Raw genomic sequence first — 27,408 nt, forward strand, 5'->3', positions numbered from 1 at the left:
AATCCTTTCAGTCCATATTATCACAGTCTGAGGAAAATCTCTACAGCTTAAGATAATGCAAATGAATTAAAAAACTTTCATCAATTTGACAACATTTACATGTAATGTGTGTTGAATTTAGGGCCAAAATTCTAAGAAAAAAAATGACTCTCTTTGCTTATTCACTGATCTTTAGCAAAAATCTATTTGTCTATTTTTTTAAAAATAAGAATCAGAGAGGCTGGTTAGACCTTTGTTAGCTGACCACTATGACTAAACATAAACAAACATCATTATTGTTTGCAGCAGCAGCATCATTAGTTTATGCTTTTCTTGCAATAGTTCTGTTGCCGTGAGACAGAAATTAGAAGAGAGGAAGAACTAAGTATAAGTTGCAGAAAGTGAAAAGCTAATGAATCAATCTTCAGAATGAAAGCGAAAACATACTCTTAGCATATGACAACAGGAAAAGAGATTTTCTCTGCGGCAGAGACTTTTGGACCATCACCTCCTCCCACCACATGCTGGCAGTAGAGCACAACAAACAGGTTTAAATTATGATTTGTCATTTCTTTTAAAAATCATTGGTCAAATTAAAGTAACTAAACTAAATAAACATAAGACGAATATTTTTGTTTTTAGAATGGTGACAGAGAGACTAATAGATGCTCTAGTTTCTAGTAAAAATTTTCTTTTGCAAATCTGAGATGTCACCTAAACTGAAATAATGCTAGTAAGTCATTTCTAAGCATCTGATTTGTTTTGGAGTTTCGTATTTGAAGATGATTGATTTGTTTTTTGTGCTTCAAACCTAAGAATTGAGTGTTTTGCTTTGTTAATCCCTTTGCTATTCATTTTGTATTCATTTTGTAACTCTGACGTTGTTCATCCTCAGCGGTCAAGCCAAATTTTGTGGATGTATAGATAATATTTTTTAATACCATCAAAGCAACGATCAAAAATTCATCCTGACCCCAAAACAGATATTTACAGCCCCTCTAATTACCAGCAATATCTGGAGTGTTACAGCAGCTGCTTGTTCTGAAAACAAGTCAGTTACTCTAAGAATATTTGATTCATATTCGTCATAGCAACAATTTAACAATGAATACATCACGTTTAAATGTGTAATACAAGCATTAAGTAGAAGTGAACAAATCTGGAAAACAAGACTGAGGTCAGTAATCTTGCTGTCAGTGTTGTATAGTTTTACTTTATTAAAGAATATTGTCATCTTTACAAACGGATCAGACGTCATAAACTCCTCACAGTTGCAGTTTCAGAGTCAGACTTAAGCAGGTTCAATATTAGCCCAGTTCAAACATCAGTCTTTGAGTTTAGGCTCTGTCCTATTACTGGTCTCTCAAAAGTCTGGGTCTCCTGACTCTGACTCTGACACCAGACAGACTTTGTGTGGTCAAATGAAGCAGATGTGACAGTCTTGTAGTGTTACATTACGCTGCATTTAATTGATTTAGCAGATGTTTCATAGTGATGATCCACATCTCCTCTGTTACCCCAAACTCTCCCTTCTGTTTGGTTTTAAAGAGAACATCTTGTGTGGTTAACAGTCTTAACATCAAAGCAGTTATTGATGCAGATGAGACCGAACTTCAGACTGATTTTAGACAGAAAAAACCCCACTAAAAGCCTTGAACTGAACACACACATACACACATATATATGAGCACCAGATTCAGAAGCGAATGTAAAAGTAACTGATTGGATTTTGGCCTTTTCTCACCCCTTTTGTTAACAGCTGGGTGAGGACAGACTCTGGTGTCGCCTAATTTAATATGATTCAGTCGCTGTGATGTGAACATGCAACATTATACTTTATTTACCTCCAGCCATCTGCTCCTTTTGCAGGATAGAGTGTCGATGCACCACACACTGACACATTTCACATCTGTGAAACTAAGCTGCCAAAGCGTGGCTGGTTTTAAAACGGCACTTCTGAATCCCAAAATAAAAATCTTGAATGTAATTGAATGAAATTAAACCTCCACGTTCTTATTTATAGAGTTTCCTGCAGTAAGCGTACTGTAGGAATTCACGTCACCGTTTCCTTCCATTTCACTGTTTATTCTACAGGATTAAGGAGAATGTGCTAATTCTATTTTAGTTTAGAGGAGTTTAGATGAAAGGCAGGTTTACAATGCCAAATTATATTACACTTCAACAAAACAAAAGTCATACAGGATATTTTTGGGTTGAATAGCATATGTCAAGGTAATGTGCAATATTTCATTTTTTAGGTGCAATATTTCAAATTCATGTGTATTATTTCACCATCATGTATGATTTTAGCTCAATATCATTGCCAAGATTATTTAAATTTTTCTACTCTGGTCTCATTCTAGCTTATTTGTTTTATTTCAGTTATGTACTTATATCTTATTGCTTTTCTGTTAGAAACTGCATTTATTTTCATCTTATCTTAAAATTATACCTCTGCATATATGCAACTGATTCATATGTGACAGAGAATGAGGCTGTGAGTGAAAATATCTTCAAGTGTTCAAACTAATTGAATTTGCCTCCGTATTGTTCAAGATTTTTTTGCCACTGGCTTCATCCAAAAGACTCTCTCTCAAAATGTAATCGCCTTTTAGTTACTTTTAAGACATCCAATGAAGCAGACATATGAGCATCTTCAGCTGAATCAGACTCTGTTCTTTTTTTTTTGGTTTGTTCCACGAGGATCATCTCAGGTCTCTGCCATATCATGTTTTTTCCTGACTGTAACCAAAACATTGTGAGAAGTAATTTGTATTCCCGAGCAGCAGGAGAGGAAGAAGACAACAATGCAGCACTACAATGTGAAACCAGAGAAGAGGCGACGACACAAGAGGTCAAGTGTCGACGTCAAACAAAAGTAATTTGAGACACAATGTGCTAATGGCAGCTTTGTGTCTATTGACTGTATCATAGCACGACACCCATCAAAATAAAGGCCTGATACTCTGTAATCATGAATACGTCTGAGTAAAAATCTAATTCCTCAGCTTGAGTTACATAAAACATAAAACAAGAGGAGACTGTGCATTTTCTCTCCATTTATTCCGTTGTTTGTCCAATCTTGGCTGTCATAATGAACCAGTGAAACACTCTTTCTGTGTTTAAGACAAGAAACCCGGATGATCATTTCTGGTTTATCTGGAGGTGTTTTGGAGTTGTGAAGTATGGTTTCATGGTGAAACTTGAAACTAATTTTTGTCTGGGAAATTTTATTAGATAATGACTGAACTCTGTAAAGTGTGTGGTTCTTGAATCAGAGCAACTGTAATACAACTTATCTGATCAATAACGAGTCAAAATCCAATCTTATGACTATCAGTGCTGATAATATTCTCACTATTCCTTTGTTTTTTAAATCATCTGATTTCACACGTTTGAAATGTTCTTTTTGCAGACATGCAGTACTTCTTGCCGGTTCTGTCTGCTGTTAAATGAATTATTGGACTGTGTTGGTATTTCAAAGTATGATTTATTCAGTATTACCAGTGTTGGATGTTGTGCCTCTACTCAGCTAGTGTCCAGCTGTCAGCTACTTTTATCCTGATGGTTTTTGAAAGTCTCCTGTAAGGCAATTACCAAGCTCCTGTTACCGTCTGCTGTCAAGTAGCATGCAAAAGTGGAGGGTCCAGTTAGTAATAAAAAAAAATAAAAATCTGCAGTGAACGGCAGAAGTCTGTGCATTTAAGTTGTTCTGTCAAAGCTGTTCTCAACATTATTAATGCAGGACGGTTTTATGTAACATGGGCCTATGAAGACCAGGACTGTCTTGAGTTTGTCTTGAGGTTGTCTGTCAGCTGGATTACACAAAAACTACGAGGCTGAATTTCATGAAACCTGGTGGAGAGATGGAGCATGGGCAATTGAAGATCCCAGTAAATTTTGGTGAGGCTGTGGATTTAAATTGTAAGACAGGGCATTGGCTTTGGCAGAGGTTTGCACTGCACTTAGTTACCAAAGCAAGCAAGGATCCCCGTACAATTTAAACTGTTAATGTTACAGGATTTAATGATTTTATCTGTCTTAAACTACACTAGGGCTGCATTTAGTTATTATTTTCGTCACTTATTACTCACAATTACTTTCTCAATTCATCTTTTTGTATACGTCCATTACAGTTTCTTAGAGCCCAGTGGGGTTCTTAAATACTTTCAGCCCAGTTTCAACTGTTCAGCACCAAACATACATAGAATTTACTGTCACAGATGACAAAAAAAAATATTATGTTTATGACAGCTTATTTACTTTCAGTTCAAGCCACAACGGGGCAGGATGTGACGAAAATATACAGATGTCGTATTATTTGTTTTTATTTAACACATGCGTAGTGTGAAGTATAAACTAGGAGTGACACACAAAATAGTGCTATACGAATAAAGAGTGACATATATATTAATATTGAATATCATATACACTCATTTGTCAGTCCTACTGCATCTTTGATGTCACGGATATGGAAAAGACTCCATCGAGGATACACCTGCATCCTCAGCGATCCTCGAAGCGGATTTTAGGAAGTGAGACGTCATTTGTTTTGATCGATTTCCGGGTCACGAGCCGGAGGACGGAGTAATCGAGGAAGCTGAAATTAATGAAGTGAGACGAACCTCGTGTCTCAGCCACAGAAAGTCAGAAGAAACTAATTAAAAGATCATTAAAGCCACTGACATGACTCTGGAGATCAACTTGTCACATTTTAGTCCTAAAGCTTCTTAATTTGTGGCCCCATTATAGTTTAAACAGCAGATTAATGTGTATTACAGCACTGCTGCTAATATTAGCTCTGCTTTTTATTGGAGAGTAAAGGAGTTCTCTGAAGAAACAAACGGACTGTCGAATGAAGAAGAGCAGTGGGACAAAGACAGGAAATCAGGTGAGTCAGTTAAAGCTCTACCTTTGTGTGTGTGTCTCTGCTGGTGTCTTTCATGGTGGTTAAATGTCTTTATACAGCTGGAAGTCTGGATTCAACTCTGCTTTTTGAGGCTCTTAGTGATGCTGCATTTTGAAGCCTATGTGTGTCCTTTTTATGTCTGGATGTTGAAACTGGTGTGTTACTGCTGCTGCTGTGTAAAACAAACAGATCAGGCTGATTTTGGTTGTTCAGATGCATGTTGAAAGTCAGTGAGGGGTTGATCAGTCTGTGAAGCAGATCTGCTGGTAGCTCGTTTGAATTTCTTCAAGATTGTTTTGTTGAGCTTTAAACTCAAACCACAACACTGTGGGCCTTGCAGGCTGTTTTTGTTGGTCGTGCATATAGATAAGAGTGTGTAAATCATGTTTTTGATCATCCAGCCTTTAAAACTTTCAGATCTGTGGAGATGTTTGTGGATTTCTTTCATATTCAGTACTGATCTGGGTCTGTATTAGAGTAAAGGCGTTGCACTGAGAATAGTTTATATATTTCTCTATGGAGCTCAATGGACTTCCAGGTCAACCATAATTTTTCAGGCTAAAGTGTCAAACATTTGCTGGTTCTGGTTCTGCTAAAGTACTCAAGGAATTGCTGCATTTCTTTGTCTAAAATATTTTTGGACTGGAACCTAGTTGAACAAAACTCCTCAAAGATGGCTTTGGAAAAAAGGGCATTTTCCACTATTTTCTGATAACAAACAGTTGACAGAATAACTGAGAATGAAAATGATGATCAGCAGTGTTTTTTGAAGAGGACACATCAGCACATTTAAGACATCTGTATGTCATACTTGTAGTCTTTCTCTTTAACACAAACTTTAATCTGTTTTCTAAATATCTGCGACTTTGAATGTTAGGTGCATTTTTTGACATTTTGCTGTATTTGGGATAACCTTGCTAAAGTTTGTGATTTAGTTTTAGAACTGTTTAGAACATCTCATCCCATTGTGGGCCCTGTGGTTTAAATGAGTCAGTCACCAATCTGCTTCTTCTCCAAATGTTTATCAATTCTTTCAAAATATTGAGAAATATTAAAACCTGTTTGGGCTCAAACATAGATTTTATATTTTGGTCTTAAGCAGTACATCGTTGCACGTTTGATAAATGAAGAACCACCATGAACACAAATTTGAAAGACAACACAAAAGCTGGTAATATTATCCTTATTTAAGTTTTTTCTTCCAGCACCTTTAGATTCTAGCTTCCTCATAGTGTTTGGGTTCCCACAGATGACTGATCCTGGATGACTGGTTTCCACGACAACACTCCTTTTCATGTCAACATAAGCCCCACCTTTTATCTTATTAGGGAGGTTTGCACTCGAGTACTGAGTGTGCTCTCCTGCCTGCATATACTGATCTGGTAGAAACTCCTTATCTGAGTAGAGGTTTGCGTCTGAACTAGAGCCTTTCTTTCAGCATTTCTTTAGCTTTTTTAAATCATCTACAAAGCCTCACGTCTTATTGTGATTTTATTTTCGGACATTGACAGTTCTTTTCTATATTTAGATAAAGAATAAGGAGGGGAAAGAGGAAAACGTAGACAGTGGCTGCTGTTCTGTGTGAGACCAGAAAGTGAGTAGATTCATCACTGCAGAGTGGACAGGTGATCTTTAATGCTGTGTCTTTGATCAGCAGGTATTTGTACAATGACCAAAAAGCCGAACTGCTTTGTAAGTGTGACTCTGTAGCTCCTATATGGTAGATTGTTGTGCTTCTCTACCTCTGGAGTGGTGTCCAACAGCATAAAACTCACCAGGAAAAAGGTTGTGTCTGAGATGAGGAAGGAGATTGCTTTAAAAGAGAATTACACTTTGAAGTTTTATCCACAGCAAGAGTCCATCTACTTCAATATCCACATGTATTTTTAGTTGCTCTGTAGCTTGACACAAGTTTTAAAGCCTGTTAAAGAGTTTGGAGGCTTTGTCAACACCTTGGCCTCTTTGTTGTGTTCCTCAAGCCATTCCTGGGCAGTTTTCGTGCTGTGGCAAGGTCTGTTGTCCTGCTGGGGAAAGCTGCTAGCATCTGGAAGCCATGGAGGGGGTATGCTTAGTCTGCGGAGACAGCTCAAGTGAAAGTGGTTGAGCTGTTTGGCATGTCTGCTGCAGAGGAGGGTGGTGAGTAGCACTGCACGGTAGACCTTCAGCTTGGTGATAAGGCTGAGGTCTCTCCGCTCCCAGACGTTCTTGCGGACTCTTCCAAAGGCAGCACTGGCCTTGGCAATCCTGTTGTTAACTTCTGCATCAATGTTCACCGCTTATTGGAGCTAACTGCTTAACAGTGCAATAAGTGTCTCAGTGAGAACCTCTCTAAAGTACAACTAAATGAGTATCATATTTGAGTGAAGTCCAAATCAACTAATGTTAAGAGGGAAGAGGACTTAAACAGAAGAGTTAAAAACATTAACACTGACGCTGGTAGCCTGAGTTTGAAGAACAGCTGCAGCAGTCTGTGAAGAAGACCACAGAAGACCAGAATTACACAGAAAATAAAACATACTAAATGTGCATGTAAGGATGATGGAGTGAGAGTCTGTTACAGATGGCAGTCGCTGTCCATGTGTATCTGTGAGAGAGAGATGCTGTGTAGCCTTATCTCAGCTAGACACACAGTTTTAATGCTGAAGCAGAACGCATCACTTTGCTGTTCTTGAAATTGACCTGTCAGTGTAGTTTCTCTTTCCCAATTCTAAAACTTTTTAAGATTAAAAAACTTCTGGCCAAGCCTTGATAACCCCTTCATGTTTAGCTGCGTGGGATGATGCATGAACTCCTAACTCATAAGTCAGAGATATCCGGTTGTCAGGTTTGATCGCTTTACTCTGAAAAAGAATTTTGCAACTCTGGAACATTACTGTGATGGCAGCCATTTTATGTGTCATCAGGATGATCATAAAATCTTGTAGCAGTAACACACTCTTCTACTGTCTGTAAGTTCAATCTTTAGGACATTTATGACTGTCGTCTCCCGAAAAACACCACTGAAAAAAGAGAGTTGTTGGATCAACTTAAATGCTTTGCTTCGATTGGTAACACACAATTAAAATCAGTTTATCCAAATTACTAAGTAATATTAATGCCGCTGGTTGAAGTTAGAGCTACTTAAATTATTTGTTTAGACTTAAATTAGCTTTGCTGCAACTTAATTTCAAGGAAAGTCAAGGCGAAGTTTCCATTTTTTCCAGCTTACATAATAGCTTTACCCAAATGTTAAGTGTCAAACATGACATCCTTGTCTTTAATCTGAAATCCCATCCAAAAACAGACATTGAGTTCCTGGAAAAACAGAAACATGGACTTGATGACATCAAACACACCGTGCTAAAGGAGCGGTAAGCCTGTTTTTCACACTTTCACTGAAATTACAGTTCCACTTTAAAGGAGCAAAGTGTAAATGTAAGATAATAAAATCCACAAAAATAATCTATGATCAGCAAAACCGAAAGATATATGAGATTCATAGGATAATGTTTTAACTTTAACTATAGCTCAAGGCCAAAACCCACTTTTTACAGTGCACTTATGGATTCAAATGCCTGAAACAAGCTATAAAACCAAAAGGAGATGTCCAGCCTGTTTTAACTGAAGCTTTCAGGGTAAAATGCATTGATGTTTTGCAGTAAAATGTATGACATTGACACACAGACAACCCATCTACACACGATCAGCTTTGGTTTATTGTAACTAGCTTTTCTTGGTGGTATATATATATATTGACAGCATGGACTAATGGTTTATTTTAGGTGTCAGGACTTTTGGTAAAGGACAAAAAAAACAAACGTATTCAGACTTGGACCTGCAGAGTCAGTGTGTTTTTGTAAAAGCGACTTCTGAGGGGCAAATATCACTACCATGTGTCAAACTGTGTCTGGTCTGTTGTTATTCCACTGATAAGTCAAATGTAAATACACACTCTCCAGCACCATCTCCTCCTTTTGTTGTATACTTAAAGTGACATAAGCAATGCATCATTTTTACTTTGTTGAATCTGTAGTCTGTACAAGAATTTACATTCCAGCATGACTCCATCACGCTAACCTGTACATGCTGTTTTTTTTAAGATTGAATGATTAGTTAGAATACTAAACCATACATAATAAATAAATCTATGCTGTGTAGATAAACTGACATTACAATGAGCTGTAGAAGACAGTTCCCAACATGCAAGTGTCTCATTAATTTAAATTTTTAAACTGCTGAGATCAAAACTGGCACACTTGAGACCAACTGACTGAATTAATTCTGAGCAATAAGTCTGTGTCCTCTGTGCCTCAGCCAGTTCATCCAAGAGCAGCTGGGCTTCATTGTTATGACTAGAGGCTAAGAAAGTGTACATGTGTTCATTATACGCAGCGATAAAGGAAAGGAGGCCCCCAGCCTCTCAGACGTGTAGTTTACAATTTAGATGTGACCCCACTGCAGTTATAGAGCTTTCAGTCGTCCTCTCCAAAGACGGAGAGTAGTTTTGTATGTATGAACCCTGTTGTAGACTCCTGACAGCTGCTGATCAGTCTGCCTGTTATTCAGGGCCAAACCATCTGTGGAGAAAATCACAGCATAATAACTATAATAACTGCTGCTTCTTGTAGTAGTTTGCTGTGTGCACAAATTCAGAAAACTTCAGTCCATAACCACTGAAGTCAGAGGTTTGTTTCAATGTGTGTGTCTGTGAGCTTTGATTCTCTCAACATTTATCCAGTGCTACATGGACACATAAGGACACATCACAACCATGTTTATTAATATCGTGTGTAAAACTGAATCCAAACTTTAAATGCATCAGATGAATGTCAGAAGAGCAACAGGAGTGAATCAGAATGTTACTTAAAACTAAGGCAGCAACTAGTGATTTTTTCTTCCGGGCTTGATTAAGCTGTTGATTGTTTTTTGTTATTTAGTCTATGAAATGTTAGAAAATGGTGAAAAATGTCCACTAGTGTCTCCCAAAGTCCAAGAAAATGTCTTCAAATGTTATGCTTTTTCCACAACCCAAAGAGTTTCCGTTTACTGTCATAGAGACAGAAAAAACCTGAAATTTATATATTTTTAGAACCTGGAATCAGTATTTGGACTTTTTTTCCCCAAAAAATGACTCAGAGCAATTAATCGGTAATCCGTAGAGTTGGTGAATAATTAAACAGTTGACAACTAATTAATCAATTGTTGTAATGCTATGTGAAACCCAAACAAGTAGTACAATAATTGAGCCAATGTATTATTGCAGGACTTTTTGTAACATAGTTGACAGGTACCCTAGTTGACATTTTTGCTGTTTTCAGACCTAAAAGCAACATAGCCACCCATAACCAAACACCACATGGCATTTTTACAGAAAGATTCTTCTAAATATTACATATACAATTGAGTGAAATTGAAATTGAAAGTTATTTATAACAATGTTGTAGTAAAACTGTTGACAGGAGATAAATCCACACTTGACTCACACACTACTTTATATTAAATAACTAAGAAAGAGGAAAAAATCTTGCCAGGCTCTTCTTCAGGAGGAAATGACATCATGTGGAGCAGGTCATGTGATCTGGATTTAACACACTTCCTTGAGAGGTGTTTTTGTAATGGGGAACTTAGTTGTGTGATTTCTCGGACACAGATACAATTTGTTATTTTCCATATAAAATGTGATATATTGCCAAAAAAGAAACATGTGTCATGATTATCTCAACTTAATGAAAAGAACACAATTAAAACAATTTTTGAATAAGCTCATTTTATTATTGTTTAGCTAATTAAAAGGTGGTTGTTATTAAATTCAGATGGTTATTTAGTTCACATTTTAGTGATATCCAGTCATTTTTTATTAATAAGTGATTGTCCGTAATAAATAATTATGAAATTTGTAAAGAAATGATCATAAATAAACCTATATATATTTTTACTTTTAATAAAAATGTATGCAACATATATCCCATGGACTTCAAAAGTCCCTCAAATATATATTGACCCAATTACATTTGGGATGCAATAGTTTATTGAGATATCAAGGGAGTGACAACTATTATTTTTGTGCTGAACTGATGCTCATTATTGAAAAAATATTGATCGTGTTTACCCTGTTCATTCACATGAGACTTATTTTCTGAATGTAACTCAGTCATTTTTTTGTATTTTCCTGCTGTGACATACAAACAGCCATGCAGAGAAAAAAAGGTTTGTACATGTTGCACAGCTTTTTGCAGAGTTTTTCTGTGACTTCATAGGTTTAGGACTGCAAGAACAATTATTTTTTGTTTGTTTTACCATTTGTTAAATCTTGCCCAAAGTAGAAGCTGGCCACATCCTTGCTGTGTGACCCACAAAAGTGCTGCAACACAATCCATTCCCATTGTCCAAACTTTCCCATTAGGTGATAAGGAGGAGGGGAGCTGCTGCAATTGTTCTGCAGAAAAGATCTTGTGATTTTTTTTGCCTCGAGCAGAATCCATTCACTTTTATGGAAGATAATTCAGTGAAATTCAAAAACACCCAGACGTCTTCAAGTTTTCCTGTAATCGATACACCAAGCACACCCATGAAATCCTCTGTTGTATATGATAAAAGAATGTCTGTGTGCTGTTGGAGGAGGTAACTGTGCCATTATGCTTTCTTGTAAAATACTTAAATTAAATATTCTGTCCTCACATTTAGATGTGGTACCTTTTGCCACAGACCAGCAGAAGATATTTAACACTTGTAAGGTCTGTATGATTCTGTTAAATCCTGAAACACATTATTTAAAATGTGCCACCAAGAGAAGTCAGGCAGACAGCCACAGAGAGCTTCCTGAAAAGAGTCTAGCCAACTGGGAGCCTAACGAGAGCTGCAGCAAACTGAAATGAATTCCACTTGAACACTTGCTGTGTTGCTTTTGCCGGTCGGCAGGTCAGTCCACCACTTTGCACTGACATTCTTGCACTGCACATCTCTGCACTTTTAAACTTTATTTTTATTTTTTCTGTTAAAAAATTTTGCCACCCTTGTATATATTGTAAATAAAACTGCTGTAACAATGTAAATTTCCCCTGGAGTGGGGAGAAATAAAGAACTTTATCTTATCTTTGGTCCAGAATACCAAGAAACTTTTTATGACATTCATGGTCACTTTGGGAAGAATTGTGATGCCCACTGATCCCCAACTTTTTAAAAATGATTTTTGGCATCATTTGCATTTTAGATTCAGAGTGAAATATCTTAGCAACAGTTTAATAAATGACTTTTGTTTACCTCAGTGTTGATATCTTTGGTGATGCGCTAACTGTCCAGCTAATACACTTTTAAAATTCAAAATGAGTGTATTAGCATAATTTTAGCGTAAGTCACAATAGCTGCTGCCTTGCAAAAGCTAATAGGGGATCTTAATAAAACAAACAAACAAAGATCATCTTTGCATATTGGCCATATGCAATAACATGCATATATGCATAATATGTTGCTAATATTGTCCCACTGTGCAGAAGTAAACATGATGCAATTCTGAGCTTCAGTTGTTCTTTTGCAAACAAACAGTTTTGTCATTTCAAAACCGGATTTTCTGTTGCTAGGAAAACACCTGAACAATGGCAAAAGAGTACAGCCTCAACATGTAGATGGTTTGTAACCTGCAAACCAAAGAAATTCTCCATTGGATTGCTTGGATTATATTGATTAGCTCATAATGTACTGCAGGGCTGCTGAGGGAAATCAGAAATATCCACCTCTTTGAGTTCACTGTAGCTGATGTGAATTTAAGTGTACCAGGCACTGTTCACATCAATATTTGGTCTATATCAGTTGTACAAAGCTAAGACAATAAATCACACTGGAAAATAATGTTGGTAATCTTATGATATATTAAATCATTGAACTGTTTGCCTTTTAAGTCATGCACTGGTCTGTCTGCAGCTTTATTCGTTCCCTTGTAAATTTGTGATACAATAATGAAAAAGCAGACATCAGAGGCTTCATATTTTGCATTGGTCAGTGTTCTCTGTTTGAAGATTGTGTGTCCACTGTGGCAGATGAGACAGTGTCTGTGTGCTTGAGGGATGAATCATGATGACTTATTGATCCATGTGCCTCCAGTGATTTTCACAAATTATTCCAAAAATCTCCCGCGACACCAGTAATGTTTAAGGTTTACGAAGGTCTGGTAAGCAGAGAGTAGCATGATACTGTCTTACACTTTCTGTGTTCTGGGCTATTAGTTGTGATTTAGAGGGTTGTTGGAGGGTAATGAGCCACTTGGTGACAGATCTGGGCTACGTCTGCTCCTACAGGAGGTGACAGGCCTTGAGCTGCTCGGAAAGGAACGGTACAGTATCCCGGCAGCGAGTTTCTCCGGGTCACCACCCAGCCTGACAGGATTAACACACCTGCCACCAGCACAATGAGCCCTAATGAGCGGCTCCGGTCTGCTAGCAGCAGGCCGAGTGCTCCCTGAGCAGCTCACACCTCAGCACTGGGACTCAAGTCCTGGCTCTCAAGTCAATACCTTCATTAGTGACTTCATGGCGGATCACTCTCTGAGGCCGAACAAAGGCTGCCAGGAACACAAAGTGACACATTCCAGGGATTAGGGAACGCTGGCAGGTTTGTGCCATTAAGAGAAGTTCTTTTTTTCTTTCCTTGAATGCCTGGAATTTCCTTTGACGACAGAAAAAATCATATATTCCAAAGTAATTAATTTGACAAGGTGATTTCTCTTCTATTCAACAGTTTCATGTAGTTTAAAGTAGTGTTGACATATTTCACCATGTCAGAGAGATCACTGTGCCGAAAACATCCAAGGGAGTTTTAAAAGCTGGAAATACTTCACGTGAAAGTGAAAGAAATTACGTTTAAAACAGTATATGCATATTTGCTCTGGTTTTCTTTGGGTATACTGTTAAATTTTCATTGTTTTTCAACTGTTATGACAATCAGGGGTTGTTTCTGGTTATTTATATTCAGTCCATCAGTTATTCGGTGAATAAATAAATTCTACAGAAAACAATATCATAACAAAAATAACTTTTACAAAATGCATCATTTACCCTTAATAGATAAAAATAGTTACAAGAAAAGAATAAATAAACATAAATTCAAAGTAGCCTTTGCAAAATGCTATGCTTCATCTTAACCTAGTAGTGTGTAGTGGTTTGTGTGGCTTGCTTTTGAACTGTGTACACCTCAGCAGGTTGTTGTAATGTTAAAGTTGGAGACAGTCCCTGCAGTGAGCCAATTTACTCTTTACTTTGCCCAGTTTTTCTATTGTCTGGTGTTACATCATTGGTAATCAGGTTCATGTTTTTAGCATTTAGCACTGTGAATTTGTTGCTTTGTGCACTGATGAATTTACCTGCCTCTCTTTTTTTGGAAATTGTACCTTTTATTTGATAGTAACACTAGAGATACAGAGAAGACACTAGTAGAGAAGGAGGGCTGTGACTTACAACGACATCAAGACAGAAAGGAATCCGTTATTTTGCATTTTAAGGTAAATGGCACTAGATACTTCCTTCCAACAAACATGTGTGCCCCCCAACAAAAACTGAATCTATTATTTTTGTTTGAAGCGCAGATAGCAATAGTCAAATGTTGTGCTGATTGGAAAAAAAAAGAAAGGATTACACTCATTTATTAAGGGATCAAGTCACTGTTTATGAACCTGGTCATTATATAAAATGCATATAATATGTAAACTTTACTGGCACCATAAGCCGAAAGCTGTGGCTCCTTTACTGCTCTTGCACCTGGTCTAATCTGATCAGAGTTCTTTTTGCATAAGGCTGATCTACAATTTGTTGACCTTTAACATTTGCAGCGCTTCCTTTAATTTGGACCTGCTGCAAGATAACATAGGTGAGGTATGAGGACTGTTTCCCAAATGAAGTTTTAATTGAATCACCAGCTATTCTGTTAACAAACCACCTGCTGACGTGAAATTCTCCTCTGAAGGGGATTTTCTTCAGGCTGTCATTTCCTCATTTGGCCAGAGTTGATGCATGGAGAGCTTCTCGCAGCTCTTTATTGACTTTACTCAAATGACATAATGATTTAGTGGCGGTTCAGAGACCTCTGTTCCCTGTTGCTCGCGTCTCTCCACATTCAAACCCTCTGCTCTGGCCATGAAGAGCCTGAGAGTCCTGTTGCTCAAAGTGTGCTTTCTCTATCGGCTCCTGCTTCCCTGCTGTTCACCTCCACGACCCCCAGCAGAAAGAGTCAGATGGCAGCGATGCTTCACTAACTTTAACCTCCCATAATGTGACCTGTGAACTCTGTGACGACCCCAGAACAAAGACTGTCACATTTTCTTTCTTTGACTTTGGTTTGTTAGCGAACGCAGGGATGTGAGTTGTACATGTCAAGAAGTTGTAATAAACACAGAATCTTGTGTTATCAGAGACAAAACGGCTGCATGATGCTCTGGCTGCAGAAAAATATATTCAGACGCAGGCCTGACATTCCTCACAAGCTTTTGTGTCTTTTAATGAGGCCAGATCAGCAATAAGCTCTCGAGAAGGACACTTCAGATTCCTGATTTTCCTCTCAGACGGCTCCAGAGTTCTGCAGACACTCGACATAATCAGAACTTGACATTTCATGCAACTGCATTCTGCGACGTGGGAAACACTCTACATCTGTGAAACAAAAGAAAAGGAATGTGCTCCTGTTTTCCCCTGAGAATACCGTATGCACTATTACACCCTCGCTGGTGAGACAAAGTGTCTTTTTCTATCAGGTCATGCTAATTTATGTTCCTCAGTGTAACAAAGTGGCGAATGAAAGGAGAGCCATAAGGGAGAGGCGAACACACAGGAGTGTGTCGGGAGGCAGGAAGGCTGCCATTCACACAGCATGTAACACAGTACTTCCTCTTGTCTGACAATGATGTTGCCCTAAATTCAAAGGACAAAGACACTTAAGGTGGATTGTGTGCGTGCGTGCGTGTTCTTGTATTTCTGTTTTGTACGGACCAGTTTCAGTTTCAGACCTTGACAGTCAGGACACTGGGAAAATAAGGATATTTTGTCAGGTTTTCACTCAAAGGGGGCCTTTGTCTTATAGGAGGTTTGAGGTAGAATTATATTTTAGTAACAGAATTAGTCTTTGTAATGTTGGGAGCCGCTGATAAAGAGTTGGTCCTTTTCCTCTGGGACTGGGAGGCGCATGTCCTCGTCCCTGTTTGAAATCCTATTTTTGTCCCCTTGATAATGAATCAGGTTTTTTAAAAACTAAACTCTCTCTGAACTCTTGCTGACCAGCTGCCATAATTTACATATGTGAAGAGAGGAGCTACCATGTGTTCAAAGCAACAAATTTAAGGAGCAGTCCAGAGTTTTAGCACTCAGACTACACACAAGCTTACATAATTCACAACTGTTAACAGTCAGTGCCTTCAAAAGGTCTTTTTAAAACCCAAATGTACAGACAGCCACATACAATATTTGGTGTTTTCTAACAAGTGGACAGACTTTTTTTGGACTTGGATTGACGGATTTCATCATAGCCTGAAAATAAAGCTGCACATTGAGCTGCTGCTTCCATTAACTTTGTTTTGTACGCTCTGACAGGTCATTAACCTCCACAGAAGTCTTTGTCATCATGGCCTGTTGCTAGCTAAACTTGGGTCACTTGAACACAGCAAACTGTTTTATTCTTGCCCGTTTTAATATTTGTGCTGATTTGCAAATATTCTATTGTCCTTTGAAAATATTTTATTGTTGCTTTACCAGTGTTTTGCATGTTTTGTTTTGAACTGTGCTATAGAAGAAAAAGTTGTTATTGTTGTTATTGTTATTATTAGTAGTAGTAGTAATAGTACAAGTAGTGTTTTTTTTATCATTAATATTTTAAGAACTTTTTTCACACTTTTTGGACATTTTTAACCCTAAACAATTACTCAAGAAAGAAAATAATTGTAAGTTACAACTCTGACTGGGCTTCTGAATCAGATTCAGTGTCCAAACTTCACATCCTTCAATCTATTCCTTGTCGGATGCATCTTTTCATCTCCTCTTGGTCCTTTTGAAGAAAGCTCTTGGCGACCTCAGCTGCAAAGCAAGACAAAAACAACTTACTGCACACAGAATCATCACAGCCACTGAATATCTGCAGATGCATTATTTAAACAGCCTGGAGCTTTTTCACAAAGCACAAATGTTCTCTACTGCCCTGCACCCTTAAGCTTTGCTGTTTTATTTTCTAGAAACTTACTTTAATCACAAAGAAAAGCTAAAAAGACTCCCTTTCCTTGCCGAAGGTTATTCATATAGACTGAAGCTTTTGCACTGGTGTATTTTAATTCTAACCATCATCTTTTTCTAAACCTTACAAAGTAGTTTAGGTGCCAAAACTTAACCAAGAGGTTTTTTTTTTGTAGTTTAAACAAAAGCAAGCGACAACTAACCGCCCCCTTCTGATAGTGAGAAGAATTACAACTATGAGGCTGTTGACTCATACTTAGTGTCAATTCCGTTGATCACTTTCTTATCTAGACTGGAATTACTCTTCTGAACAGCAAGTTTTTTTTGTGTGTGTTTTGTTTTTTTGTTCTTTCTATTATTGAAGGCATCATAATTTTTTGTTTGCTGGATACTTCCTAGTTAATTCTGCAGAAGGCCACCATACTCCTAATTGCTGACTTCTTTGTCGCTGCTCAACGCTAACTCCACATCACTGCGTAACACTGGGAACACAGATTTTACTCCAAATGATGCTCAGTTATTCACACGTGAGAGTTTTGGAATATTTTCTTTGCTGCTGTCAGTCCGTCACAGTACATGCTGAAAAAAATTTTGTTCATCTTTTATTCTCCCTTTGCTTTTCGGCATTTCAATACACTTATGAAGTGGATGTACAACTCTGGAGACACAGGGAGTAATGTAGACTTTTGTGCTGTCTGATGTGTCACTGTGTATTCAGTTATAAAGCAGAACAGGGGCGGATTAATCAAAGTTAGAAACTTGATACTGGTTCCAATGTTTGTTTTTATTCTCCGATGCTGAACCCAGATTTTTTTCTGACAGCAGATAAACCTAGGAATCAGCAGAGGCAGTATCATGTTGCTTTTCTTACCTCCAGATGGACGCTGGTTTTCAGTGTCTGCAGAGGACGGTTCTACTCTGATCCGAGACATCCACCCTGCCAGAAGGAGCGCTATCGCAGGTCCTTCATCCCATCTGCTATAAGACTTTACAAAATCAGCATCACTGGCTGATGTTAACATAAACTGGACTCATATCATTACCACCCCAAACCATAAAAATTTGCACAGACATTCTTGCACTGCTACATCTTTGCACTTTTTAGACTTTATTTTTTTTAAGCCACTTTATACTGCATTGTCTTACAGTGTGTCAGTACTGTACTATTCCATCCTCATTTCTCACCCCTGTACATATTGTAAATATTATTACAACTGTTCTATTATTATTTTATTTCTATTACTACGTCTATTGCTACATAAGCTGCTGTAACAATATGAATTTCCCCTGGCGTGGGGAGAAATAAAGGACTTATCTTATCTTATCCTCTGGTGCTGCTTTGTTACATAAAGCCAGTGATTTCAGTGGAGCTACCAATTTAGCTGAAGGCCTGCTGATGACTGAATGAATGTGAATGCAGTTAGTGCTGTTTGTTTAAAACGACACGGAGCAGATCAGTTAAAATCTCACATAGTCAGACTGTTCTGCAGCGCAACTGTGTTTCCTCAAAATATTGATGATGGAATTCTGTCTTTGAAGCATTTGCATACAGAGACGCGGTTTCATTGCACAGGTCAAATACTGGGCAAAATTTGGAATTTTCAGTGTGGAAGTTTGGTGCCTAGAGGTAATTGTTGTTGTTTCCCATAATAAAGGGGACTACAGTAGCACACAGATAGCAGAAGGGGAGGAGAAAGCCATGTTTAATGCACGGCCAATGGCAGGCTTATAGCTGCAGCCTCCATCCAGTGAGTCGAGTTTCATTATGACTGAGGTCTGATCCACTACGATCAGTATCAGAGCCAGTCTGTCATGCCACAGCATCCTTTTAATATTATTTACATAATGACAACCGGAGAATGCAGAATCCCTACAAAGGCCCTTCAGTTAATTAAAATGATGTCAGTACGAGGGGTTAATTATTGGCCTTGGCCTCTTATTGGATCTGATATTAGGAATTTTTGCAATTATCTTTTATGAAATTAATTTAAAAATTCACTACTTTGGCTTTGATGCAACTTCCTCTTTGTCTGTAGTCTTGAGTAACGTCCAGCCCACAGTACGATCTGATTAGTTAAATATCACAAGTCATAGCCAGTCGACATTGAAGAAAAGATTTTCCCATCTACTGTAAATATTTTGCTTCTAAATATCAGTCAGCGATCTCTTTGACTATAATGAGTGTTATGGTCAATCTGTAATTATTACATAAATATTATGTATCCAATAAGTATCCAGCACCATTAATTCCTGTTTGATATTACATAGTGGTCCGGACACGTTAGCTAGCTAAGCGGCTAAGTTAGCTAGCGGGCTAATTAACACAGGTGGCTAACTTACCGCTGAACACCTGTGTTGGTTGCTGCCACAGCTGTCCGTCATTATTAGAATGACCTTCTCAACCTGTATTTCTCTGCTGTGTATTTTACCTTTTAAAAAAGTTATTTTACTTTAAGGTTAACTGAAACCCGTTCAGCTGCACTGAAGTTTAACATTCAGCTGGTTTGAATTAAACCACGCTTAACTTAACATTGCGCAACATTACCTCTCTGAATCTCTTACTGCATGTATTTGTAGTAAAACATGAGATGAAACATTCTACTTTTGGATCTAGAACTGCACAAGCCGTTCATTTTCAATCACCTGACAAGTTAAACTCCCCTTTTTATGTGAGGTTGAAGCAGAAAGTCTGAGTTAACAAAGAAAGTTGTTTATAATTTGCAATACCTGTTATCTGTGACTGAGGCTTTAGTTTTTGTTGAGCTGATTTACACGTAGAAACTTTGTTCAGGAAGATTTCTCAGTAGCTCAGAGGACAGGCTGCTTTTTACACAACTTTGTAAGAGAATGTCTGTCAATGCTTTCAGCAGAATTTAGAAACACAACACTTCCTAAACAGATATTTTGAGGCTGTGAGGTTGAACGTTTGAGAGTATATCAGTGTGTTTGTTTGTGGTCTTTCTGTTTCTAGGTGGAAGCTGAATTAGTGAGGATGACTCCTGCTCCTGTCATCTCTAAGCTCCTCACACATCTTTACCTGCACATGAGGAAAATCACTCCTGCAGAATGCAAGTATGTTTGTCATTATTATAAAAAGATGTTGCCTGGTGACCTGTCAGAAACCCATTATACAGAGTCAGCCAAAATAATGTTTACACACGTCAGGAAAAGAAAAACTTGCATAAATATTTCAATACCAAATTTATTCAGACATCATGAGATTAATAAAAGTTATCTTTGGCCTCTACAATTACAAGAGGTGCTCAAAGTGGTGGCCACTGGCTTCCAGACATTTCTGTTGTGTTGTAGACGTCACTTGTTGATGCTCCATTCATGAGGGTAGCGCCATCTGTTGGGAAAACCTTGTACAACAGGACACAAAGTTATCGTGATTTGATCAAACTTAGAAAGAGGAATCTATATGTATAGAAGTACTTATACAAATGAAATATTTATAAAAAATTTCTTTTCCTGATGTGTGTACATTATTTTGGCTGACTCTGAACTTAATGAGAACAAAACTGTCATTTAATTGTTGCTCTGAAAGCTTCTTTAGTGAAAACCAGCTGGTGTTCTGCTTTGAAACAAACTGCTGTTGAGGTCTGTGTTTTTAGGTTTAACCCCACAGTTTCTGAATGAGCTGATAGTTTGTTTTTTTTCCTGATCAATGTGGACGTTATAATTGATGGTAACATTTACTGATCATATAATCAGCATGACAATATAACAGTATAACATTCTGACCACCTGACTAATACTGTGTTGGTCCCTTTATGCTGCTAAAACTCCTCTGACCCAGTGGTTCATCAGAACCTCTGGGGATGTCCTGTGGATTCTGTGGATCCTGTGGGTTGCAGGGTGGGTCCTACCTAGACCAGGCTGATCCTGGACCATCCCACAGATGCTCCATCAGATGTGGATGTGGGGAGTGTGGAACCCAGGTGAACAGCTTAGCTCTGTCGTGTTCCTCGGACCACTCCTGAGCAGTTTTACTTCGTCCTGCTGAGGGAGGCAGCTGGCATCAAGGACTGCTGTTGCCATGGAGACTAGGGGGTTGTTTGTCCTGCAGTGTTTAGGTGGTGGTACGTGTCAAACATCCACATGAACGTCAAGGTTTCCCAGCAGAACGTTACATTAGAACAAGATGATGGATGTTGTTCTCTTCAGCTGTCAGTGATCAGAATGTTGTGGCTGATTGGTGGATCTGTCTGCCTTTACTCTGACATCCAGAGTTATACAAAGGTGTAGTATGTGTGCAGTGCAGAAGAGATTTACTTTATTGTATGCAGTTTTTTTTTTGTTTGTTTTTTAAGGGAGAGCAATAATAGTAATAATAACTACATCAGATAATTCTTTGTCGCAGTTGGAATTTTGTAGACTGAGAGATGGTTGAGAAGGTTTGCAGTTCTTGTTTTAGCAAAATATGTTATAATAGAAGATCTTTGTTGTCATTGTACATGAAATTATCTGCAAACCAGCAAAGTGCATCAGTCTGAGGTATCTAAAAATAAATAAGTAAAGAGAAATGCTTCTAAAGCCAATAATAAACAGACTATTTTGAGGGAATATTCTAAAAAGGAAAGAAAAGCTCCATTCTCACTCCTCTCAGGATAAACTGTCATTAAAATTGACTTTAAATTTAGCTTCAACACGAGATAAAAACATTTACTTTCATTACTGATGTCAAGTTTTAATAAAGTTCATGCTACTTTTATAAAATGATGAAAGTGAATAAATTGTATTTCTGTGATCTGTGTTTGATTTCTGTCTTTTCTCCTGTCATCCAGATGTTCAGAGGGAGATGATGCCACATCTGGTCCAGCTGATGGAAGGTCTTGAAGTTCTCTGACTGGCCTCGACTGAAGATGGTCGTCTCACTGGATTTAAGGTTCAGATGCTCAGTAACAAACTCCACCAATGAGCCAACAGGGAAGCTTTAGGTTTATTAAATGTTGCTATGAAGGTATCACTGTTGTTCTTTGTGAATGCAATGTGCTCCAACTGAAACTTGAATTAGAACTTAGAAGTAAATCCTTCCATCTGAAAGGATTTAGTTGCATTAATAACCTCATAACATTCTAATTTTTATTCCAGTCTTGGTTGGAAATAGAATCTCTGTATTGATTCAGGTAAAAACTGAACTTCACACCATGTTGAAGCAAAACAACCAGATGAAAACTGTGATGGTGTTGGATTGTCAGACCGTAATGTTGCAGCTCAAAGCAGCTTTTCTATCTCAGTTCATTCTGACATTCAGCTATGAATCAACACAGCAGATGGTGATCCATGCTGTGGAAGTCTCACATCTCCTGATTTAATGGAGCTGCTTTGCACTTTTTACACTGTTTATTCACCAACACTTTATTTAATAAAAGTCCCATCTAGTTTTTATGAGGAATGTGATGTTTTAATTTCTCTGTGAATAACTGCAGTCTAATGTAACAGCTGGAGTTGTAACATCTGTCCTGATATTGATCATGAAGTATTGATCAGAATACTTATGGTCAGCAGTCATCCCTGAAGTTTTACATTAAAGTCTTTACTTGTGTTGTGAACTTTGGTAAGAAGCAGAAACTTTACTGTTGCCATGGATACATGAGTGTTAAATTCTGTCCATGTTTCCATTGTGGGAAATTCAGTCCAGCGGATGAGTTTGTTTTTACTGACAGCTACCATTCAGTCTGAGATATTAAGAATAAATAAATGTGCATAATGTGGAAGTGAACATATTTTATTTCTATTTATTCCTACAGCTGCTGCACGGAAAGTTCCAGAATGTGGAGGAATTTAGTCTCACAATCACAGACAATAAATATTATCTGAAAGTCAGGTTATTGTTGTTTATCAGCACAATACAAAAAGATTAATGTTAGAAATATTGCAGTTAAGACTCTAGAATATCATGATTTATGTAAATTTACCTCAATAATATGAATGTTCAGGTTAAGATTGTACAGTGATATTTATTATGTACGTTTAGCTGATTAAAGTTTGACTCTGCACTACAATATTATTATTTAGATTTACATCATTATTATAATATTTAGGGTCAGACCCTACAGTATTGAGATTAAGAAATCAAATCTATAAGATGTAAATAAATACACTGAACTCATTTGGATATATTTAAGTGAGACTCTACAATATTATTTGACACAAATCTATCTAAATCATAATTTTAATCATTTTTACTCCAAACATTTATTGGACTGATTTAAATATTAAAATCACTCCTTTCTAATCCTCTGCTGTACGTTCAAACCTGAGGCCTTAAATAGAAACACAAGTATCTGATTGAAGGAACTTCTGCAGAGTCCTGGTTCCAGAACATGATGACAGAATTATAGACAAACTTTGACAAAAGCTGCCTGAGAGTTTACAGGTTTTTATGTTAGATTTCTTCAGTAATTTAATGAGAGTTATCAGCAAAAATCAAGTGTTAATTTGATGAACTTCATTTCCTAAAACATCCAGAATTGGAGCTCATATCTTTGGCAGCTGTAAAGTTTCTGCTCCCTTAAAGTTCACAACACAATGAATTAATTCCTAAAACACTCTCAATGCTGGAGAGCGTTTGATGCTGAAGCAGTGACCAGTTTTTCTGTTTCTTCTCTGGAGATGCACAATGAGGGACGTCTGCAGAGACTGAGAAAGAGTCTCACCACATCCTGACATGAGGAAAAAGACTTTATTGAAGACTACAATGAGAAAAACTATCAGACAGCAGACGGCTGCATTCAAGGTGAGCTCTGAACATTTGATCTGGAACAGGAATTCAATAACGGCAGCATGAGCTTCATTTCAGTCTGTAGCTGCTGAATTCATGGATGAATCATCTGGCACTAGAGAAGAAGACCATCAAACATCCACGTCAGCTGATGGAGGTCCAAGAGTCTCACCCAACAAACAACCTACATAGTGAAGACCTCAAATCTGATTGGACGGCCTCCTATTCAGCCACATGTATGAACAAATGCCTCTAAGCTGATTTGTTTTCTAAAATAAATCTAGTTTGAGTCCTAATCTATGCCTGTGTGTTTGCTTCTTTACACCGCTGTGAACAGTTTAGGCTGTTAGATTGTTCCAGATAAGACAAGTACAAGATTCTTCAGAGCCGTTCTACCACGAGCCTGACAGGAAGAACTCCAACAGCTACTGAATGTTCCTGTGGTTCCCTCAAGGCTACAGGAGGAGCCCTACGAGGACGAGCCGGTCCACCTGATGGCGGCCAGTCGCTGCGGTTCAAAGCCAACACCGACTACGTGAACTTCTACTGGACCACACGGAGGCCTTCAAACCGGACCAACAAGTTCAGCGACTCCCCGACTCGTGGGTCTGAGGACGCCGCCGAGCCTCGGTCCAGCCGGCCTCCTGTCTGTGGGTGTTTGAGTGCTGAGAGGTTTGTGGATGCATGTGAACGTTCTGTGTTGAAACAGCAGCTTTGGACTCACTAACGCCGGGAAAAACCAAGAGCTCCTTTATTTGTGACTTCCACTAAAAAACTGATGAAAATAAGTTTGTCAGGGTTCTGACTGATAACAGATTATTAAATAATGAAAATAATCATTTAAATATTCCTTTAAACAATCCTTTTAGGTCTACATTTCCTTTACACTGACCTCTTGGTATATGTACAAGTATTTTGGGTGGAATATACCATTAAGCCCAATGTTCAAGGGTTCTTCTGGGAATATACCATTAAACCAACCTTTTAGGTAAATGTTCCAGGATGTTGGGTAGAATATACCATCAGATAAACCTTTTAGGCCTACATTGGAAGATTTTACAGTAGAATATTACTTCAAACCATCCTTTAGGTCTACATTTAAGGTGGAATACTCCTTTACACCAAGATTTTTTTTGGTCAACATTGAAAGATTTTAGGTGGAATATTCCTTTGAACTAACTTTTTAAGTTTATGTTCAAGGATGTTGGGTGGAATATACCATCAGACCAACCTCCAAGGTCTACAGCAGTGAATTTTAGGTGGAGTATACCATTAAACTCACCTTTTAGATCTACATTGGAGGATTTTAGGTGGTATATTCTTCCAAACCAACTTCTCAGGTCTACATTTCAGGTGGAATATTCCTCCATACTAACTTTTTTGGTTTACATTGAAGGATTTTTTTCTAAACCACCCTTCCGGGTCTATATTTGAGGTTTTAGGTGGAATATTCCTTTTAACCAGCCCCTCAGGTCTCTTTGAGGATTTTGGATGGAATACTCGGTTAAACCAACATTTTAGGTGCATGTCCAAGGATTTTTGGTGGAATGTTCCTTTAAGGTCCATGTGTGAGGACCTTGTAGGTGGAATATTTCCTGAAACCAACCTTTTAGGTCAACATTCAAAGATTTAAGGTGGAATATTCCTTTAAACCAACCTAAATTTCATGTTTTGATCATTATCATCCAGACTCCTCATAATGACGTTTGAGATTTATGCTGCTGTTATTTGTTTAGTCCAGACTAAATGACAGAAATCCACAACTGTAATTTCATTTCAGGACTCAGTTATTAAATGTCAAAACAATCCATGTGACTCTAAAAACTCAACAGCTTTACAAACTCTAAGATTAAACTCTCCACAAGGATCCAAAATAAATTGGACTTCTACATGAGAGCTTCAATTATTCTTCATCTACTTCCTGAAAAGTTTGGTCAATAAAAAAGACAAAAACTAATATTTTCAGCTGAACTAAAGACAGACTTTGTGATTTTTCTGCTCACATGTTGTTGTAAACTTCCTCTTTCAAATAAATAGCCGCCTAACCCCCTGGAAACCAGCGTTTGTCCTGTTTTTGTGTTGCTCCTCGGCGACCCTAGACAGCCGGGTCGTAATGTTTTTTGAGCAACACACCATACTATGACGTTTTTACAATGATGGTTCTACTATGAAACCAGTTTGACATGTTCAGGCGTTCTTTCTGTGAAAACTCAGAGATTTCAGGTATCAGAAGGTGGTTTTCAACTTTCTTTGTTAACTTTCTGCTTCAACTTTAAACTAAATTTCCTTGACTAACCCAGCCCTCTGGACTTCCAGGAAGCTGTGTTCCTATTGGCTGTCCAGGTGGCTGCTTGGTGTTATCAGGAACACCTGAGCAGCTCAGTGTCTTCCTGCTTTATTTAGCTGCAGACAAACATTTCCTCTGCTTCCTTCACCACTGAACCGGGTTTGGTTCCATTACTTTAGTTTGTTCTTTAGGCGTTGGCTTGCAGCTTCCAGCAGTAAAATCGTCTTTAATGTGTTTCTTGGTGTGTTTGAGGGCTTTGTACTGGATAGTTGTCTTGGTAAATGTGGTTCTTTAGCCACAGTTAGCACATGGTGCTAATGTGTGCAGTGATTAGTGGATTTGCTGCAGCTGAGTTGTGTCTTTATCTTGGCTGTAGTGAGTCTTTAGAGGTTTTTGGTCAGACACATTCTGTATTCTTGTTTGTGAACCCACGTTGGTTGTCCAGAAGGTAAGAGTTCCTGTCCTGATTCTCTGTTTAAAGAGGTTCTCTGGTAGGCTGCAGGAAACTTTAGCATTTGGGTTGTGCTAGTTTGGTTTTTGTACGGTTTCATTTGGACGACTATCTTGAGGCTCCTCCATGTGGTTTAGTGAGGTTTTCTGGAACAGTTCTACAAAGCAACCTGCAGCAGAAGAGACTTTGAGAGTTTTTAGGAAGTTCTGGAGACCAGACTTTAGAGCAGCAGAAACATTTATCAGCAGTTTGAGCAGGAGAAGGTGAGCTTCAGAGTAGAAATGAGATGGAAACCTTCTTGACCCGTGTGGTGAGGTCTTGTACCAAGAGTTTGAGCAGGTTGTGAAGAGTCTGTAGTTCTTTGGTCTGAAAGCACAAGAAGAGTTGACTCATTAAAGGAGAAAACGGGAGATATTATTGGTTCTTCTGTCGCTCTGCAGTTTCCTTAGACTGAATATCAAGTTTATATTTTAAATGATTTACCACGTGAGCCCAAGAAGACTTCAATAAACTCCCTCCATCCCCTGGACACAACATATTTTATTACCATGTTAAATCTTATATTTTTAAATATGTTTTTGAGTTTTAATGATAATTTTAGCATAGTTTTTTTCTCTTTGCTTGTTTAATTTTGTCATCTGTGTGAAAGGTGCTAAACAAATAAAGCTGAATTGATAAACTGAATAACTGACTAACTCATGATTGTGACAACAGAAGTATTTTCATTGTGATTTAAGGGTTTGTTTCATTTTTAAGGTTGGGGTTAAAATCTTGACAGAAAAAAAAAGACTAAAGAAATAAACTACATTTAAAAAAAAGCAATTAAATCAAAGAAAAAAACATTTCATACAATAAAACTTAAAAAGATTAAACATT

At 37.9% G+C, this 27,408-nt stretch overlaps 1 long non-coding RNA gene across 5 annotated transcripts; it reads left to right on the forward strand.

Moving 5' to 3' along the window:
* The first annotated feature begins 4,562 nt into the window (after positions 1-4,562).
* On the forward strand, positions 4,563-27,232 carry LOC129349665 (uncharacterized). Of its 5 annotated transcripts, none has more exons than XR_008602761.1 (6): positions 4,563-4,870; positions 20,039-20,139; positions 20,867-21,149; positions 21,855-23,809; positions 23,873-24,030; positions 24,132-27,232. It is a non-coding gene; the product is annotated as an uncharacterized LOC129349665 (long non-coding RNA). The 5 variants fall into 5 exon arrangements; XR_008602760.1 differs by having other exon boundaries at positions 20,867-21,008; XR_008602764.1 differs by having other exon boundaries at positions 20,867-21,008; positions 24,137-27,232.
* Positions 27,233-27,408: the final 176 nt, after the last annotated feature.

The sequence above is a fragment of the Amphiprion ocellaris genome, chromosome 1 (genome assembly GCF_022539595.1).
Source record: "Amphiprion ocellaris isolate individual 3 ecotype Okinawa chromosome 1, ASM2253959v1, whole genome shotgun sequence".
NCBI lineage: Eukaryota > Metazoa > Chordata > Actinopteri > Pomacentridae > Amphiprion > Amphiprion ocellaris.